Source organism: Carlito syrichta, unplaced genomic scaffold (assembly GCF_000164805.1).
Source record: "Carlito syrichta isolate Samal-C Ts95f unplaced genomic scaffold, Tarsius_syrichta-2.0.1 Scaffold305773, whole genome shotgun sequence".
Taxonomy (NCBI): Eukaryota; Metazoa; Chordata; class Mammalia; order Primates; family Tarsiidae; genus Carlito; species Carlito syrichta.
Window position 1 is genome coordinate 17,208 of NW_007249869.1, and position 20,185 is coordinate 37,392.

Sequence of the window (20,185 nt, forward strand, 5' to 3'; positions counted from 1 at the left end):
GGAGAGCCAGACAGTAGAACTCAAGTTCCATGATATTTAATTCTAAGGTCCATCACTGACAGAGAATTATCTCCTTTTACCATAGTGCTTAGATGTTTATATTTTTTAATAGGAATTTGTAAGTTAACAAGTAACCAGTCCCCTGTAAGCAAGATTTTTGACATATTCAATGTTACACAGAAATTTGTGACCCAGCAAGGACTAGAACTCAGGCTTCTGATTTCACTACATTGTTCTTTTGTTAGTTCATTCATTCAGCAAATGAAACCTCTGTGGTTCTCATGAGTCTAGCTCTGTGCTGGACACTGGAGAAACAAAGATGAAAACATTGTCCTTGTCCTTGTTAAATTCATTATTCGATGAGAGATCCCAAGCAAAAACAAAAGATTACAACACAAATGTGATAAATGCTGCCTCTCTTGGTGCCGCAGGCTGCATCCCCTCAGCTCCTCCCTGATTTCAGTCGCAGTTGTGGTGGACAGCTCCTGTGCCTACAGACAGATTCCCTTTGGCAGGAGCTGGTTCAACCTCAGGTAAGACAGTGGTGTGACTGTCCCTGAGCACAATCCTCAATCAGAAGGGGATAGGAGTTGGTGGATAGACATCCCACCCTTCCTTCCTTCAGAAAGACAACCCCAAGGGTCATTCTACACAGTCCCTCAGGGGGTTCCCCCAGGATTGAGCCCCAGTTGTTCACAGCCAGAACCAGCTCAAAACTGTATCTTTCTTGACTTTTTCTCTTTCCCAGACTCTCTCCTCTCCTGCTTCCTAAGATAACCCTCCAGTTAAACTTTCTGTACTCAAACCTGTTTCAGGCTCTGCTCTTATGGGAAGTGACACCAATATGTAATATCAGTGAATACATAATATCAGTGAATGAATGAATGCAGAGAAGGTACTAGAACCATGGTTGCAACCCGAAGCATCTTTTGTTGGATATCTTCAGTCTATAGTGCAATGCTTGGTTTTGTTTTACCTACTTGGGAATCGTGTTGTTAAGTGTTGGGTGTGAGGATGCAAGACTGGAGCTTCCAAGTTAGAGCTGAATTGCTTCTCTAAAGAAATGGAAATGGGTGAGAAGAAAGGAAAGATCCAGGAGCAAAGCAAGCCAGGAAAAGATTCTCAGTCGACATACATCAGATCCAGTCACCCTCTCCATGATACTTCCCCTTGTATTGGGATGATATCTCTGTTAGAGCCCCAGCACTCCACAGAGTGTCTGGCGTTACATGTTTATGAAAGAAAAACTGGGAATAAAAGGAGGAAGGGAGGGAGTTAGATACTCAGTTGGCTATTCAATCAATAAGCCATCGATCAAAAGATTTTAATGATGGTATAAATTCAGGATCAATGCACAAAACCCTATAAATTAAATCTTCACGAGGATGAATAAAGACAATAACATAAATTAAGACCTCCCTGGATCTTTTTGGTTAGGGTGGACATAAGGGACTGGAGACAGGGTGGAGAAAACACTATGCTGCCATCTAGGAAGTGGGAAACTTTTTAAAAATACAATGGAAAACATCGGTAGTTAAGATAATGCTCTCTTATTAGTAATAAGATACGGGCTTCTTTCCAGAAAGTGACAGAGATCTTTCCAGCAAATCCTGTGGCCTTTGATGTGAGCACTACTGAGAAAATACCTTAAGCTGTGAAGCATGGAAGAGAAATTTGAAGAAAGCCTTTATGTCATGTTCGCTTCTGTTGTGTCCTTGGTGTACACAAGTCCTAGAAAATAAAGACCTTACCCATCTTCTTTTCCACTGAAGTGAGCTTTGTTCCACATTTTCCCTGTTGGGGCATGAACCCAGTGAGTAGGCAGCAGGTAATTACAGGATGTTTATTACTCAAGTCCCTGTAGGCAACAAGTTGCATAGTAAAACAAAAGTCATCATAAGACAAAAACATTTAGCAACAAATTTACTATTTATAACATTACCACTGACTTTAAAACTTATCACCAATTACAAACTGTAATCAAAGATTACCTATGTTACACTATAAATCCAAAGCAAATCACCTGCTAAGACAAACTGCTAATCTTGTAAATGATACTGACTTTCATGATGTCAGTCAAAGTGGTCTGGGAGAAGTGCTCTAAACACAGTCAAACCTTTTGGCAAATGATAGTCTTGCTTAGTTAAACTATTAACAGCTGAAAAAAGAAAACACTCATAAGAGAAATGACATTATAGCACTTCAAAAAGAACATGATCTGCACATCGAAGGAAGAGACTCTTGAGGAAATTGACAAATACTAAATATTTTTCTCAAAATGAACTTGCTGCTAAACTTAAACTTGAAGTGAAAGATGTCACAATCATATTACCATAACTCATGTTGAAAAATTATTCCCCCACACTTCTGATTCATTCATCTTAAACCTTAGTTCACAATTCTGACTATATCCTAAATAATGATAATTTTTTTAAGTGGAGTCTCACTCTCGCCCAGGCTGTAGTGCAGTGGCACATTCACGGTCACCCCAGCGTCGACCTGCTGGGCTCCGGTGATCCTTCTACCTCAGCCTTCCAAGTAGCCAGAACTACATGCGCGCACTACCATGCCCAGCTAATTTTTTTTTTTTTTTTAATTGTAGAGACAAGGTCTTGCCAAGTTGCCCAGGCTGGTCTCAAACCTGCGGGCTCAGACAATCCACTCGCCTCGGCCTCCCAAAATGCTGGGATTACAGGCTGAGCCATTGAGCCCAGTCAATATAATTTTTCATAATATAAAAATAGGGGTTTAGAAACTAGTTTTAGTATAGTTTTTCAAGCTAAACTCCAATCAAAACTTTTGCCCACTATTTACTTGAAAAAAAACAAAAAGTCCCTGTATTAAATGACTTCACTCTCAGTGGCCTCTGCCAGGTATCAATTATCTTCACATAAAGAAGACATCTTGAAATCTGTCTACTTCTTCCATCCCCTGTGTCACTACCTTAATCCAGACCGCCATAGTTTCTTACTTAGATTACTGCAACAAGAACCTGTTATTGCCCCTATCTCCTGGTTTACCTTCTTCAGTTCCTTCTCCTCAACAGGCAGGTGGGATCTTCTCAAATGCAGACATAGCGATGTCACTCTCCTACTTGCAATTCTTTCGTGGGTCCCACCCGTCTTCAGTGTACATGCTTCTTAGCACACCTTACAAAGTCCTGCATGATTCAACCTCTTTGTATGTTCAAGCCCATTCTCTCCAACATCCCCAGTCACAGCTCCTATACAGCTGTCTTATTCATTTCAGCTTCTCATCATCCCCCCAATCCACTATTGTCCCCCAGCCCTGACCACTGCACCTATCTAATGCCTACACTGTTTTTAGTTCTTAACTTAGGAATCACTTCCTCCAGATCACCTGGATTAGGTATCACTCTTTCATCGTCCTACAGCATCCTGTAAGACTGACTATAATGAAGCACTTATGACACAACATTATACTTGCCTGTTAGGGATGAGAGCAAGGCCTGGGCCTGATGCTGCAAAAGTCTCCAGCTCCGGCCAGTCTTGGTGGCTCAGCCTGTAATCCCAGCACTTTGGGAGGCCGAGGTGAATGGAATTGCCTGAGCCCGCGGGTTCGAGACTTGCCTAGGCAACTTGACGAGACCTCATCTCTACAATAAATCAAAAATTAGCCAGGTGTGGTAGCGCACGCCTGTAGTTCCAGCTACTCGGAAGGCTGAGGCGGAAGGATTGCTGGAGCCCAGCAGGTCGAGGATGCAGTGACCGGGAGAGGCTACTGCACTCCAATCTGGGTGACAGAGTGAGACTCCAACTCAAAAAAAAAAAACAAAACTCCAGTTCTTTACTCAGTACCTGGCCCAGAGTAGATACCCAGAAAACACCTAATCACGGAATGAGTGAATGGATGAAAGGAAGCAACACCAAGCAAAACAAAGCAAAACGAATGTTACATCAGAAAAGGAGTAAAACCAAGCAATTAAGCTTAGGTATTTACAAGTCTTATGGGTAAGAATTAAGAAAGTTAAGACATCAAGATTGTTCCCAGGGGTAATTCCTTGGGAATAAGATTGAGATAGCACAAGAACGAAATTTCATTTTTTACTTTATACACCTACTAATTGTTTGACAGTTCCATAAGCATATATTACCTTTATAATAAAAATTTTAAAACAATAAATGCCTATAACTAAATGTTCACTGGTAGTCTTTTATTTTTTAACCACTTACATATTTTTCTTTGGAAATACTTAGATCAGTAACAGTGAAAGTAAATTTTAGAGATATTAGTATGTCATTAGTTTAGCTATCACTAATTATAACATTACCACTGACTTAAAAACTTATTGTCAATTACAAATTATAATCACAAGATTATCTATGTTACACTACAAATCCAAAGCAAATCGCCTGCTAAGAAAAGTTGCTAATTTTGTAAATGATACTGACTTTCATGAAGTCAATCAAATGATCTGGGAGAAGTGCTCTAAATACAGGCAAAGCTTTTGGCAAATGATAGTCTTGATTAGATATCACTAATTTATTATAAAAGAGAGACATAGGAATTATTTACATGATGAAAGATTTCATAACTTCAATGGAATGGGCTGCTTCATGTTAATGCCATTTTAACAGTGATCTATTTCAACCTACATACTTTCTAGGAATGTTACCATCTCTAAATAAAAAATAATTCTTGTTGTCTAGAACTATGTTGGTGCTTCCAAATTCTGGGAGAAGAACTTTATCTCCAACTTTCATGCTGCCTGTTTGACTCTCTCCCCTTTTCTTTGGAGATGATAACTCAACAGATAATAATTCAACAGTGCTAACAATATTTTCCTTGAGATTTTTCTGGAAAAATTATGCCTCCCTTGGTTATATTAGGTTGATACATATGTTTGTAGTGTTTGTTTTTGGCATGGCAACATCACAGTATTGGGAGTTTGTTTATCATTTGTCATTTGGAGTGACAATGTTGTGCTTGTGAATACACCTTGCATTTTGCAGATGTGAAGAAAGTTAGTGCTACTTGCGGGCTAGAGAAGATGGAACATCAAGAGGAAAAAAATGAACACTTCTGGCATATTCTTCTGTTTGAGTTTAACAGTGGAGTAAAGGCAGCAGAGGCAGCTCAAAACATTTGTGCCATGGACAGGGAGAATGCCTTGGGGAAAGCACGGCAAGAAAATGGTTTGTCGTTTCAAAGACGGCCACTTTGACCTAAGTGATTCTCCACATGCAGGAAGACCACCGGGCTTTGATAAAGACAACTTAAATGCTTTAATCTACAATGATGCACATCAGTCAACCATCATGTGACATTTGCATTCCACTGGGCAAGCAAGAACGCTGCAAACTTTTGCATCAGTCCAATAGTTTCAGCTGCACTTCTTTCAACGAATATTCAGTCAAAGAACAGAAACGCTTTCCAGATGCTTATCCTGCCATGACTCCAGCCTCCACAGCTCATTCTCTGCTCTCATGCTGGTGCTGCAAGGAAAGACTCACTGTTTGTTTTAAATTAGAGATGATTAGCCTCTGATCACTTTATTTCATGTCTTAATTTGAAAATTTCCATTTTCTATTTTTTCTTAAAATGTTTGAAAATAGGAGAACTTAAAAATAAAAGCTAACATTTTAGCTTACTTGTTCTGTGAGATTTATGCAAAATCTCAAGAATTTTTGCCTGTCGTGAAACCTTAGAATGTTTTTAATAATCATGTGTTCAGAGAATGTTATGTTTTTTTCTTCAGTAAAGTGAGACTGATTTAGGGAAAGGGCAGGGTCCATTTGGAGGGAAGGGACTTCTACTTTTCATAGCATACCCTTCTGTACTGATCAAAAATTGTGGAAGAAGCTCATATTACTTTTATAATAAAACAAAAGCTAATTAAAAATGCAAAAGCAAATATTGGCAGGCATTTTATGAAGCTTTTAAAAAACACATTAACACTCCTGGCAACTCTGCAAGGTAGATATTATCTTCATTTCAAAAATGAAGAAACTGAGACTCCAAAAAGTTCTATGACTTGTCCAAAGTCATAAAGTTAATAAGTGGCAGGCTGAGGACTCAAGCACAAATCTGATTTTAAGGCCAAGGTATAGCTCTTTAAAACTGTAATAGACAGTGTTTTGTTTTATTAAACAAGCTGATAGTGGTTTGCTTGGAGGATAAGTGTGTTACTTTAGGGATGGAGAGAGATTTATTTTCTTAGTTTAGGGCAGTAATAAAGCTTAGGGATAAAAAACAAATGCCTTTCTGGAATAAGGTACCCAAAGAGGAATTATATTAGCTGCCAAATTGGAAACAAATTTTCTTCTAACACTATTATTAGTATCTTAAGCATTATCATATTTCCTAAATATTATTTCTCAGCTCTGGCAACAATAAAACCTAAGATATAGAACCTTTCATCTAGAAAACAATCAATACTTATTTTAAATGTGTTAAAGCATGAGTGTGCACATACTAATATGTTTGTGTATGTGTTTTCATGAGTGTGTATTTGCATGCTCTAGAAAAATATACACCCAAGTTTTAACTGCTGTTGTACCCAAATAATGAAATTATAAATTTTTTTCCTCTGGAATTTTCTAGACTTCTTTAATTATCTAAAATGAATATTTACTACTTTTATAAGAAGAAAAACGCCAGATGTGGTGGCTCACACCTATAATTCCAGCACTTTGGGAGACTGAGAGAGGAGGATTGCTTGAGCCCAGGAGTTCAAGACCAGCCTGGGCAACATAGCAAGACTTCATCTCTAAAAATAACTTTAAAAATAATAAAAAGAAGGAAAAAAATAGTGAGAATTGTTCTACAAGATAAGGAGGCATTATAAACCCATAGTAGTTATGTGTATTCGTTCAGGAATAGACAAATTGACCAATATAACATAATAGAGGCCAGAAATACATGTGGAACTTTGATATATGGCAGAGGTAATGGCAGCAGTGTGTGCTGGGGGTGTGGAGGGTAGGGAAAGGACATTCAACAAATTCAACTGGCAGAAACAGTTTTCCATAATAGAAAAATATTATTTTGAACTGGGCCCGGTAGCTCAGCCTGTAATCCCAGCACTTTGGGAGGACGAGGCAAGAGCATTGCCTGAGCCCAGGGGTTCAAGACCAGCCTGGGCAACTTGGTGAGACTTCACCTCTACAATAAATCATACACATACACATAAAAAATTAGCCAGGCATGGTGATGTGCGTCTGTAGTTCTAGCTACTTGGAAGGCTGAGGCGGAAGAATTGTGTGAGCCCAGCAGGTCAAGGCTGCGGTGGCTGTGAGCGTGTCACTGCACTCCACCCTGGGCAACAAGAGTAAGACTCCAGCTCAAAAAAAAAAAAGAAAGAAAAATATTATTTTGGATCCCTACCTCAACTCATATTCAGAAGTCAATTATGGATTAAGTTACATTAGGATTTAAATGTCACAACAAGACTTTAAACTTTTCGAAGAAAACAGAGAAGACAAAGATATTTGGTAAATATGACACAGAGTGCAAGTGCTGATTAATAAAGAGGAGATTGAGGCCGGGATTAATCCCAGCATTTTGGGAGGCCAAGGTGAGTGGATTGCCTGAGCCTGCAGGTTCGAGACCTGCCTGGGCAACTTGACGAGACTTCATCTCTACAATAAATTAAAAAAAAAAAAAAAAAAATAGCCGGGTGTGGTAGCGCATGCCTGTAGTTCCAGCTACTTGGAAGGCTGAGGTGGAAGGATCACCAGACCCCAGCGGGTCGAGGCTGCAAAGACCGGGAGCAGCCACTGCACTCCAGTCTGAGTGACAGAGTGAGACTCCAACTCAAAAAAAAAAAAAAAAAAAGAGGAGATTGACAAGTTCAGTTCTATCAAAACCAAGAACTTATGCTAAGAATGCTAATGCTAAAGAAGGTAAAAACAAGTCACATGAAGAAAGAAGATATTTGCATGTTGTAACCACCAACAGATTAGTACCAAAGAACATATAAGGAATTCTTACAAGTCAGTTAGTGAAAGCAAGCAATTCAATAGAAAAATGAGTGGAAGACATGAACAGTCATTTCACAGACAAGGAGACATGTGGGCAATTAACATAAAAAGAGATTATCAACCTCATTAGTAATCAGAGAACTATAGATCAAATCCAAAATGCTATTTTATATCCATTAGCTTCAGACAAATAACAATATCAAATGTAGAAGAGGATGTGGCCCAATAGGAAGGTTTACACCTTCTGGTGAGAGAATAAATAATTAGTCACTTTGGAAAATAATTTTGTACTATCTGGAAAAGTTGAATATCCAATACCTCTTACCCAGCAGTTCTACTCTTTAGTATATTCCTAAGAGAAAATCCTGTTCGTGTGCTCATGAAGGTATGAGACAGTCATGGTAGCACTCTTAACAATAGCAAAAAACTGGGAACAGCTGAAATGCCCATCAACAAGAAAACAGATCAAAGTGCCTAAGAAAGTGCCTGGCACACCATAAACATTCACTAATGATAGTTGCTATGGTCTGAATATTTGTCCCCTCCAAAACTCATGTTGAAAGTGCCTTTAGGAAGTATTGGGTCCTGAGGGCTCTTCCCTCATGAAGGATTAGTTCTTTCATGGATTAATGTAATGGGTCATCATGGGAGTTGGACTAGATGCTTTATAAGAAGAAGAAGAGAAACCTGAGCTAGCATGTTCAGCCCCTTCACCATGTGATGTCCTGGGATTCTAGAGAGAGTCCTCACCAGCAAGAAGACAAAGACTTCACCAGATATGACTCCTTGGTTTTGGACTTCTCAGCCTCCATAGTTGTAAGAAATAAATTTCTTTTCTTCATAAATTGTCCAGTTTCAGGTATTCTGTGATAGGCAACAGAAAATGAACTAAGACAGTAGTCATTTTTATTAGCCCTGAGCAAGAGTTTTTCATGCATAATATGGCAACAAGAATACTTATATTACAGGAATGTGTAAAGAATTAAATGAGAAATATATGTAAGCCCTTGGCACATAGAAAGCACACTGTAAATGTTACTGACTCTTTACAAATGTGAGTGAGGGCTGGGAGAGAGCCATCGGGTTGACGACAGAAGAGTGTATATAATGCAATGTTGCCAGTGAAGGCTTACCCTTGGAAGCTTTCCAAGTCGACTTGTTTTTGTTTTGAGTCAACATTTTAATGCTCTCTCTATGCCAGGAAAGAGCTACAATCATTTCCATTTTACACATATGGAAACAGAGCCCTTGAGAGCTGAGGTGACTTGCCCCAGGTCACCTATCTCAAAAGGAGTAGGTCTGGATTTGAACTCAGATTGTCTACTCCAGGGCCCACTCTCAAAACTATCACCCTCTACTCCTTCCTTAAAGCCACCACAGCTAAGCATCAGTTCTAATAGAAAGTCAAACAAAGCCGGGCTCGATGGCTCAGCCTGTAATCCCGTGCCTTTGGGAGGCTGAGATGAGTGGATTGCCTGAGCCCGCGGTTTTGAGACCTGCCTGGGCAAATTGGCAAGACCTCATCTCTACAATAGATCAAAAAAATGAGCCAGGTGTGGTAGCACCTGTAGTTCCAGCTACTGGGAAGGCTGAGGCGAAAGGATCAGCACCTGTACTTCCAGCTACTGGGAAGGCTGAGGCGAAAGGATCACCGAAGCCCAGCAGGTCGAGGCTGCGGTGGCCAGGAGCGGCCACTGCACTCCAGTCTGGGCGACAGAGGGAGACTCCAACACACACACAAAAAAAAAGTCAAACAAATCTCAACTGGTAAGGATTCTATTCCCTATCCCCAACTGAGGAGTGTGTGGGGTGCGGATGGCCCAGTCCTTATAGCCAATGGGAGACCTTGGAGAAAATGTCAGCTCTGAGGAGAAGAAGTTGCAAATGGTTAACAGCATTATTCCCAAAGGGCGCTAGAAAGTCAAGTAAGCAATTCTTGACCTTTCAGAAGCTATTATGAGGAAAACATAAAGAAACAATTCTGCGGGCTTAATGAAGGAATGCTGTGAAAAGTGTAATGGGCTATTTGTGCACATCTCAAAAGCATCATATAATTTGGCACAATTGGCAGTCCATTCTCCAGCATGGCCAAGCAGGGTGTTGCTACTTAGGCCCAAAGGGCCCTGGCAAAGCCAGGTCCCCACCTCCATCCCTTCTTTAAAACCCAGGGAGTCCATGATTTAATTTCTGAGGCTTAAATATTAGCTGCTGAAATGAGATGTGGCATAAGCTCATTCATTTACCCCGAGTGCAAAATATATATTTTGTGCTTCAAAATATGAGTCCTATTTTGGTTTGGGTTTTTTTCCCCCTGCTAAAATAGAATTTAAAAAAAATTTAATTACTTTTCCAGGCAATTAGTTCATTAGGTTGACTCAGCTCTTCGTGATTTTGGCGGAGGTTGGTGGAAGAGTGAGGTACTCCATTATTTCTAAAAATGGTTATTGGCCCTGTTCGGTTCCCATATTTCATTTCCAATTTCATAAGGGCATTTAGTATGCAGACTCTGTGCATAAGATCATCAGCTGCTATATTAGCACAATGGCTTTTTTGGAGCCATAACAGTCTACCATGGAAATGATCCATGGATTATTTAAGTTTATAAGGTCTAATACACTTACAAACAAAGAGGTTTTTTTCCCCACCATTTCCATTATTTATTCCTCATTAGTCTCACCCTCCCCCCAGCCCCCACTTTTTTCTGCTCTTTAGTACAAATGCAAAAATAACACCCAAAGCCGGAAAGAAGCACTCCCAAGTATGTTTAACTAAAGCTAAGAGAAGACTGAGAAAATAATTCCACCAAAGCAATGATTTTTCAGTTAATCCTGGGCTTCAGCCTATGTTTTGCTCCTACAGATTTTCTGTTCACAGCCCATATTGCCATTCAAATAAATGAATATACGTGTGGCTTTGGGGACCATAATTTTCTAGCTTTTTGTGGTAGTTCCCACAGTTTGGAGAACAGTTGTATGACTTATCCACAGCGTTGCTATGTTTGCCATGAATGATTTGAGTCTATTTCAGGTTCTGGGTCATCCTAAAACTGAGCGATAAGTGTAGGAAGCAAAATTGGTCATCGTGTATTTGCAAAATGTGAGCATTTTTAATCAACTTACTTAAAAAATAGTAAACTTTGTCTCAGACTGGAGTCGATCACTAGGCAGAGAGCAAGCTGAAATGTCTTCAGTGACTCAGTGCCAGGATTTGAGCCTCTGTTTGCTAGAGCCATAAACAGAAGCAGCAGCAAAGTAAATTTAATGATAACAAAAACATGCCCTGGACAACTGTCACTGCTCATATTTGATTTAGATAATTCTTTACTAGTAATACAGCTTTGCCCTTCACTTCTGACACCAAAGAATAGATTGTTTTCTTAGAAATGGAATATTCAAGTGAAAGGTATTTTTAGACATCTGTAGAAAAGCATCCACTAAGAACTGAGAACTGACCACAAGCATTTATCATTTCTCCCTGCCAGGATCCAATAAATGATAGCAAAAGAATAAAACCATAACCAAGACAAGCACAGAAGGAGGACCATCAACAAATAAGACACCTCACCTGATTTCTGACGGATGGGTAGAGAAAAGAAGCCCATTGGTGAATGAAAGAGAAGGGGAAAGGGAGTAGGAGGAAATGACAAAGAAAGAAAGAGGTAATGGCCAGGAAAGCCTTAGAGGAACTACAGAATTAATATAGGCAGAGTCAGCAGAGGGTGGGAATAAGAAAGAGGTTAACTGAAATTCCCTTTAGAAGGTCTATTTCTGGCTGGGCGCAGTGGCTCAAGCCTGTAATCCCAGCACTTTGGGAGGCCAAGGCGAGAGGATTGCCTGAGCTCAGGTGTTTGAGACCAGCCTGGGCAACTTGGTGAGACCTTGTCTCTACAATAAATAAAAAAAAAAATGGGGTGTGGTAGTGCGTGCCTATTGTTCCAGCTACTTGGAAGACTGAGGCAGAAGGATCGCCTGAGCCCTGCAAATCGAGGCTGCGGTGGCCGTGAGTGTGCCACTGCACTCCAGCCTGGGTGACAGAGTGAGACTCTGACTCCAAAAAAAAAAAAAGCGTCTATTTCCATTAGCACCCTCTCTCCCCTTGCCTTTTCCAACCCTGTTACAAGTAGTGCAGCACTTGGTTGATGAGGCGACTGTGACTCCCACACTCCCCTCCCAGTTTCCCCATCCCCAAGCAAGTTAAGTTGATCTCACCCTGCTGTCACCACCTTCCAACCCCAGCATTTTACCTTCAGCCTGAAAAACCAGATGACTCTTGTCCAAAAAAAACCTGAGGTAACTGCCTGGAGAAGAGGGAATGGTAGGGAGGAGGTAGTCTCTCCCACCATACAGATGCCAACTTTCTGGCATTTGGGAGCCTTCAGTCTAAAAAGCAACTCCCTACCTGCTCACACTGAAGTGAAACCAGATGAGCAGTAACCCTTGCCTGTATTCTCGGAGCTCTCCAGCAGCCTGCTGACTCTCAAGCTAACAGTACAAAGACCCTGGTGGACAACAGTCAATAGTTGTCATCACCATTTTTGTCATCATCAGCATCATCGAACACTTACTGAATGCTATCAGACATCACTTCTTGGATCTCCCAAAGCCATTGCAAACTCTTGCCCCAAACTGGATTCATCACATTCTCCCCTAAATTCCTCCCTTAAATTCTCTTCCAATATTTCCTCTCAGAAAATGAACTTAACCAACCAACATGATTAACATTTATAGAGCAGTTACTCTATGCCAGGCAATGACCTAAGCATATGGCATATAATTACTCATTTAAACTTCACAGCAGCCCTAGGGGAGAGGGGAGATCAAGGTGAAACTAACAAGTACGTCCTTGAAAGTATTTCTGGTTAAATGGCTAAAGAGGTCTCTGAAGAAAGAGACTTGAATTTCTAAAATTCCAATTATTTGTTGTGATTTTTTTCTCTGATTCTAAATAAATTTCATCTGTGTGTGCATGTGTGTGTGTGTGTCTGTGTGTGTATGTCTAGTTTTGTGGTCTTTTCTGTTCAACGTTTAGGCTCCCAAATCTTGGATTCAGCCTCAGGCTACCTATACAGAACAAAACTCAGACTTATGTGAGAGTTCTCACTGGCGACACTGATATCTGACAAGTGTATAACAGAGCCAAGTGTGCAGACTGCACTTACAATGTGCAGACACTGCCCAAAGTGCTTCATGTATATTAGCTCACTGTATTAGTTAGGGTTCTCCAGAGAAGCAGAACCAACAAGAGATATATAGATACAGACATTTACTATGGAAACTGACTCACACAATTTTGTAGGCCATGAATTCCATGATCTACTGTCTCTAAGGTGGAGATCCAGAAAACTGGTGGTGTAATTCAATCAAGGCCCAAAGGCCAGAGAACCTGGCAGGGAGGAGGGGAGCACACCAAGCATTGAAGGCCTGAGGACTAGGAGAACCAATGGCCCAAGGCAGGAGAAGATAGAAGGCCCAGCTTAAGAAGAGAAAAAGAGAATTTGCCCTTTCTTAGACTTTTTGTGCTACTCTAGCCCTCGGTGGATTAGAAAGTCACATTGGTGAGAACAGATCTTGTTTACTCAGCCTACTGATTCAAATGATCATTTCTTTTGGAAACATGCTCACAGATATACCCAGAAAATAGCGTTTTACTATATGGACATTCTTTAGCCCAGTCAAGTTAACATATAAAATTAGCCATCACACTCACTTAATCCATTTCAGATGAGGATACTGAGGCATAAGATATTTCATCTGCCCAGGTAAGCAGGCTCAATGGCTCATCAGTTAACCACTACAGAACTGTCTCTTGGGTAATTGTAAAGCCTATGCCATTAAAAATTACTGTTAGAAAAGAAGAACTGAATACTGCCTGTTCTCCCTCATAAGTTTGGAGACCTGATCAATAATCACATGAACACAAGGGAGAGATCGGCAGTCTCTGGGCATTGCTAGGGGAGGGAGGAAGGAGTGTGGCGGGGGAATATGTGATAACACAAAGGATACCAGGTCCACTACCAGGGTAAGTAGGGCCAGTTGGAAGCCCAAACTTCACCTGCATGCAGCCTACCTATGTCGTTAATTCTCTATTCCACGTCTCTATAATTTAAAAAAAGATTTTTTTTTTAAATTGGAGTCTCACTCTGTCACCCAGCAGGAGTGCAGTGGCATGCTCATGGCCACCACAGCCTCGACGTGCTGAGCTTAGATGATCCTTCCACCTCTGCCTTCTAAGTAGCTGGAACTGCAGACGCATGCCACCACACCCAGTTAGTTTTTGTGATTTATTGTAGAGACAAGTTCTCACCAAGTTGCCCTGGCTGGTCTCGAACCTCCAGACTCAGGCAATCCTCTCACCTTGGCCTCCCAAAGTGCTGGGATTACAGGCTGAGCCACCATGACAAGCCAATAAATTTTTTTTCAAGTTTTAGGTATGCAACTAACTGTGGTTATAGTCTTTAAAAATGTGTATTTTCCTCAAAAAAATTAAACAAAGAATTATCATATGATCCAACATTTCCACTTCTGGGCATATACTCCAAAGTAACTGAAAGCAGAAACTTGAGTAGATACTTGTACACCTATGTTCATAGCAACATATTTCTTTTTTTATTATTTTTTTAATTTTTAATTTTAAAGATGTGGGGTACAATTCAGGGTTAGGTATACAAATGTTCATTATGCATGTACCCTTGTTGATGAGGTGTGCCCCCACCCAGGCAGTTTTCCACTGCTGCCAATCCTGCCCCCAACTCCCCTGGCAGTTTTCCACTACTTCCCATCCCTTTCTTATAGTATTATGATAATTGTTCAAGGTCCGCTTATGAGTGAGAACATATGGTACTCAGTTCTTTGTTTCTGTGATAGATCACTCAGAATTATAGACTCTAAGTCCATCCAAGTTGCTGTGTTCATGATTTTGTCCTTCTTTATGGCTGCATAATATTCCATCGTGTATATGGACCACCTTTTTTTATCCAGTATACTTTCAATGGGCAACATGGTTGGTTCCATGTTTTTGCTATTGTGAATAATGCTGTAATAAACATACATGTGCAGGTATCTTTTTCATAGAGTGACTTGCGTTCCTCTGGGGATATTCCCAGCAGGGGGATTGCGGGGTCATATGGAAGGTCAATTTTTAGATATTTTAGGAATCGCCACACTGTTTTCCACAGAGATTGATCTAGTTTACACTCACATCAACAATGTAGAAGTTTTCCCTTTTCGCTGCATCCTCTCCAGCATCTGTTGTTTTTTGAATTACTGATGATGGCCATCCTGACTGAAGTTATGTGGTATCTTCATGTTGTTCTAATTTGCATTTCTTTGATGACTAATGAGGCTGAGCATTTTTTCATGTATCTGTTCACTGCTCGTATGTCTTCTTTGGAGAAGTGTCTATTCACATCTTTGCCCACTTTGTAATGGGGTTGTTTGTTTTTTCTTTTCAGCATGTTCATAGCAGTATATTTCATAATAGCTAAAAGATTAAAGAAACCCAAGTGTCCAGTGACAATTGAATGGATAAATAAAATGTGGTATATGTGTACAGTAAATATTATTCAGCCTTAAAAAAGAAGGCTATTTAGAACCATTACCTTGCTAGACTCTGGTGTGGCCATGTGCTCTTTGAGCTATGGCTGTCGCCATGCTTTCTGGCTTTGGTCCCCTCCCCTACCTTGGGGAGGTGAATCTCCTCTTTCTCTCTCTCTCTAATTTACTTTCCAAATAAACTATATTTTCTAATCTAACCTCTGTGCTTGTCTCTGAGCATAAGCCCCCTTTCCAATCTGTGAAGGGTGAAGAATAAACTGTACTGCTTTCTAAAAAAAGGATATTTGTACACAAGCTACAACATGGATGAGGCTTGAAGACATTATGTTGAGTGAGTGAAATGAGCCAGTCAAAAGGATAAGTACCGTATTATTCCAATAGGTGTCTAGTTTAGGCTAAGGTACCCACAGTACTGAAATTTATAGAGACACAAGGTAGGATGGCTGGGAGATGGAGAAATGTTAAGTTATTGCTTAATGGGTACAGAATTTCAGTTTGGAAAGATTCAAAAGTTCTGGAGATAGATGGTGGTAATGGTTGTACCACTGTGAATGCACTCAGTACTTAATACCAGTAAATTGTGCACTTTAAAATGGTTAGCATAGTAGATTTTATGTCTGTTTTACCACAATAAATAAATAAACAGCAAGCCAACCAACCAACTAAAAATAAATAAGTATAATAATTTTTTAAATGTATGTTCATCTGTTCCAAATAAGAGCTGAAGTATTACTAGATGAAAGACTAGTCTGAGATTTGCTTTAAAATAACCTATGAGGCCAGGCTCGGTGGATCAGCCTGTAATCGCAGCACTTTGGGAGGCCGAGGTGAGTGGATTGCCTAAGCCCATGGATTCAAGACCAGCCTGGGCAACTTGCTAAGATCTCATCACCACAATAAATAAAAAATTAGCCAGGCGTGGTAGCATGTGTCTGTATTTCCAGCTACTTGGAAGGCTGAAGTGAAAGGATTGCCTGAGCCCAGCAGGTCGACACTGGAGTGGCCATGAGTGTATCACTGCACTCCAGCCTGGGCAATAGAGTGAGACTTCAACTCAAAAAAAAAGAAAAAAAAATCTTCTGAATACATTATTATTTGTCAATTAAAATTAAGTTGGGTATAGCATCTCACGCCTATAATCCCAGCACTTTGGGAAGCAGAGACAAGAAGATTGCCTGAGCCCAGAGGTCCAAAACCAACCTGGGCAACATGGCCAGGCCTTGTCTCTACAATAAATCAATAACCCAGGGTGGCATGTGCCTGTGAGAGCCATGATTGTGCCACTGCACTCCAGCCTGGATGACAAAGTGAGAGTCTGACTCAAAAAAAAATTTTTTTAATTAAATTAAAATTTTAACTTAAAAAGGCGCCAGAGAATGTAAGGAAAGTTGTGGGAAACAGTTGGAGATGAAACAAGATAGCGCAAATGCAGGTAACTGTTGAAGCTGGATGATGGTATCTGGGGGGGTATGACATGATATTTTGCTTGTGCTTGAAGTTTTCCATTAAAGAAAAAAACTGTAAATATCTCATCCCAGTAGAGATTAAGAGAGCAGATGCCATCATATTTATTAACCCTTCAGACAGAGACAGGACCATGGAGAGAAGCCATCCCTCAGCCCATTCCACAAAGTTCCTGAGAAGACCCCTCCTTCCACTCACCCCACTGCCCACTGTAGGATTCTGAGAACTCTCAGTGCCTTTACTAGAACAGCTGCCCAACCATGGTGATTTCAAAGACTGGGAAAAATGAAGTCGCTCTTTCTGGACTACTCTGTACAGAAAACTGTGCTTTTTCCTGTAAGGCAGAAAAATGCCAGAAAACGTCCTCATATTCAAGAATCTTACCTCTGAGCTACATCTGCATGAAGTTATGGGACTTATCAACTCTCCAGCAAAAGAAAGATATATTTTAAGTTATAAAATTAAATAATCCTTTTCCTCCAGAGCATCGTGAGTTTTTTCAGGATTTTCACATAGATGACACACACACGTACGCGCACACAATTCTGCCTGGGAAAAGCAACCACAAAAAATACTGGTCACCCAAATTATTGGCCACCCAAGTAATTTCTCTACTTACAGTTTCATTTATTCATATTTCAACAAGTATTCACTGAGTAATTACTATGTATTAGACATAGTACTTGGTGCTAGGTGGCGTGGGGACCCACTCAGATCTCCACAATTGATAAGAAGATTGTTTTAAACAAAGACACTTGAGATTCAACAGATGTAGAAAAAGGGCTTTTTGGAGCTTCCTTTGTCTGACTAAAGAAATGTCTGGAAATAAGGTTGCCACAAAGGAAACTGAGAGAGAAACTGTCATAAGCCCTTTTTCCCAGGGAGTTTACACTGACCAGAGAGAAGAGGGAGAAGACCACTTGCACCTGCATAATCAAATATTGTCACAAACTTTATCTCCCGTTTTGTTTTAAAAGTCCATTTGTCTTTCCTAAAGAAACTTCTTCCCATAGAAACCTTTCCTCCCGTCATCCCTTTCATCTTATTAAGTGGTTATAAAGTGACTATCTTTGGCTGCTCAGAGAGTCACAGTTTTCTGTGAACTCCCATGCATGTACATGAATAAAAATCTGTTTTTCCTCCTACTAATCTGTCTTTTGTCAGTTTAATTCACAGGCTCCCAAATACTGGACATAACAGTATACAGGAAAAGTTTTATCCACCGACAATGACCAAGACGCAAAGTATTTCTCTAATGAAAACTGCTGGGGAACATACTTAGAAAGAGCAAAACCACAAATAAACAAAATTTTACAGATTATAATTATTGCCCTAAATCAAATAATCTGATGGACCAGCAAGAGGGGGTATTCACCCGGTTAGGCCTAGGATGCTGTTTGTACAGGGATGCTATTCGTTAATATTGGAGTCTATTCTAATTGGATGGGGTCTATGCCTAAGTACAGTTAACTATTTACAACATCACCCCCGGTGGTCTAGGAGGACCTCTCCAAAGAGGTAACACATACAGCAGAGCCCAAAACCATGAGAAAGAACCACTATCGGGAAAAGTGGAGAAGAACATTCCAGGCAGAGAAAGGAGCACACACAAATTGCTTTTGCCTCTTAAAGCATAACTGTTCAATATGAGCACAGCCAAGCAGATAGGGTGGCAGGTAAGGCCATGTCCTACAGGGCAAAGCAACTGCCTCTGTTTGCTCAGGATTTCAGGATTTGTGAGGTTTGACACTGGGATTATCATCCTCTATGGTAGCAAGGGGAGAGGAACCCGTGTCTCCAGACAAGTAAAAGAAGATTTCAAGTGTCAACTGAAGAATCACAAGGTTCATAAACTCTGAAAGGAGAGCCCTATTTCTTATCAAAAGGGTTGCAACATGCAGGATGGTCGTCCCAGCAGAAATCAGGCACTTCAAAGGAGAGATGAGCCAGGAATCTGTGTTGAATCAGCTGGTCAAGTACACATTATTCAACAGGTTATAGGAGGCACTATAAATATTCACAAAGGGAAGGACACCCATGCATAGTAAACTAACATGTATGTTACATATGTTCTATGTTCACTTTGAGGTGGAGAATTAACATTTAAATGTATTACAATTAGACCCTATACATCAAAAGATGAGGCAGAGGACACCAAGGCAGCCAGTGCACAGCGTCCATAAAGTGGCCAGATCCACTCTGTGGTTGGGGGTATCTTATCAGAAATGAATGTTGGTCAGTTGTTATATCAAACAGCAAAAGAAAAGAAAGTCTAATGGCAGTTATCAAGGGAAGGGATATAATAAGTCATGTCCAACCTCCCATTCCATCATGGCAGGAAATTTGTTTTTAAGATTTCTCTGGGGTCCCTTTGGTCAAGAGGGAGTCCATTCAGTCAACTGGGGCTTTAGAATTTTATCTCTCACAAGTTACAAGAGGCATGGCACATTGAAATGGCTGTTAGTAACCTAAGTTAGTGACCTAACCAAGGTAACTCCATTTTGTAATAGTTCTTCCATTTTGTCTTCCAGTTCCCCTTCTCACCCCTCCTCCATGTGACTGCCCTAGCCTTTCCAGTAGGTCATAAATCATGTCCTGTGATTTATGGCTTTTCTGTCCCCTCCCCTGGAGGGCTATAACATTCCTAAAACGGTTCTGTCACACTATGTAATTTACACTTCCCCTCCTGCAGTTAATTTACACCTCCCCCCTATGGTTTAACAACCTGTACTTTGGAAAAATCTCCTTTCTTCCCTACCCAGAATTGAAACTCTGTAACCTTATGGTTTTTGCTATATAAGCCCCTTGCTTGCTTCATTCAGGGTTGAGAGCTTCTTTCTGGCATGAGCCTGCTCTCAACCACCAGCTATAAAGGACTCAAAATTTTGACTCTCAGTGTGATGGCAACTCCTTACTCATGGTGCAGCTATAACAACATCAAAGGTCAAGAGATCCAGTAAGCATTAGACAAGCCATTCAAGAGCAAGGATCAGGTGGGAGCTACACGCATCACTTAGAAAGTGGAAGCTAACTGAGCATGGTGTGTGCCTGTAGCTCCAGCTACTTGGAAGACTGAGGCAGAAGGATCACCTGAGTCCAACAGGTCAAGGCTGTGGTAGCTGTGAGTGTTCCACTGCACTCCAGCATGGGTGACAGTGAGACTTTGACTTAAAAAATAAAAAAGAGAAAGAAAGTAGAAGCTATCCAACCCTTCAGAGACTGGGG

General features: G+C 40.5%; 1 pseudogene across 1 annotated transcript in view; it reads right to left on the reverse strand.

Moving 5' to 3' along the window:
- LOC103264934 overlaps window positions 1-1,789 on the reverse strand; it is a 3,060-nt pseudogene extending 1,271 nt beyond the window's left edge. Inside the window, exon 1 of the transcript XR_002482215.1 lies at window positions 1,752-1,789. The product of XR_002482215.1 is annotated as a keratin, type I cytoskeletal 18-like (transcript). The remainder of the gene's footprint in view (window positions 1-1,751) is intronic.
- Between the last annotated feature and the right edge of the window lie 18,396 nt (window positions 1,790-20,185).